The following is a 1,190-nucleotide window of genomic DNA, read 5'->3' on the forward strand; positions in this document are numbered from 1 at the left end:
TTCACTTGGTGTTTCCAGTTGGCGCCAAAAAGCAAAAAGGAGGAATGAGTGGCGCGCTCTGGTGGATTCGGCTATAATCGCTTAAAGCGGTTCCTACGCCAAATATATATATATATATATAATCATTAACGTTATACGGGCCTGGCACCCTCTATGGGTAAATGGCCTCATTTAAGAAGGACTTAAATCGTTAATTTCTCATACTAGATATTAAGATATTCCATACACTGCATCTCACATTTGCCATATAGACAAAGTGACTTAGTGCTGAACTATTTTCTTTTCGCTCGCCGCTACTAAGAAAATCCATGTTAGTTTCTTTTCCACCCCTCATTAATATGCTTAAATTCAGGGGGTAGTCCCATATGAGTTGAGGTTGTATAAAAATATTTATATTTATTTTATATTTTAGCTTTTTGCTATTTTAAAGAAACATACATAATTATTTCTTAACACCAATAATTTTCTTAATAATAAATATTCAATCTTTTCATCCCGTACGTACTACTTTTCATTATAACAACAATATTATTTTCTTGCTTTTTTACATTTAAAGACAATCCTATAATAAAATAATATTTTATGCTAGACGTTCCTCTAAATGTATATATTATTTGAAATAATATTGAAATTTTATTGTTTTTGGGAATACTAAGATTCTTATTTATTATAAAATTTCGTTCAAATATGAGGTGTTCAAGAATATATTTTCTATATTTCTTTTTATGCTATTAATATTATGGATTGAAAAATACAATCCAGTAATATACCATGTGCTTAAATTCTTTTAATTGACTAAAAGAATAAGCAACTAATTTAGCATAGTCTTACAACCCTCAACCATATGTAGTCCAAGCAGCACTTTAAAATTAATTAAAGTACATAACAGCATTTACTGCAATATGCGTTCAAAATGTCGATGTTCATGTGTCCTGCAGTTCACACGATGACGCACAGTTAGCTGCGTTCTTCATCGACCCATGAGTCGAGTGATCCACCGCTTAGAGTGATAATTTTTTTTTTTTATTTTAATTTAACGTCAAGAGTTTTTAATTTATTGAAAGAATAACATTTCGTTTTCGTATATTATATAAATTATTTTAAAACATCTTTCAATAAATTGTAATTTTCAACCCAAACATTTACAAGTTGCGCATGTCTTAGTCCAACAAAAACAGTAATTCCTTTTT

At 29.6% G+C, this 1,190-nt stretch overlaps 1 pseudogene; it reads right to left on the reverse strand.

Annotated features, from left to right (window-relative positions):
* Positions 1–830: 830 nt before the first annotated feature.
* Positions 831–1,009, reverse strand: LOC128923225 (5.8S ribosomal RNA; annotated as a pseudogene).
* Positions 1,010–1,190: the final 181 nt, after the last annotated feature.

The sequence above is a fragment of the Zeugodacus cucurbitae genome, chromosome X, assembly GCF_028554725.1.
Source record: "Zeugodacus cucurbitae isolate PBARC_wt_2022May chromosome X, idZeuCucr1.2, whole genome shotgun sequence".
In the NCBI taxonomy this organism is placed as follows: Eukaryota; Metazoa; Arthropoda; class Insecta; order Diptera; family Tephritidae; genus Zeugodacus; species Zeugodacus cucurbitae.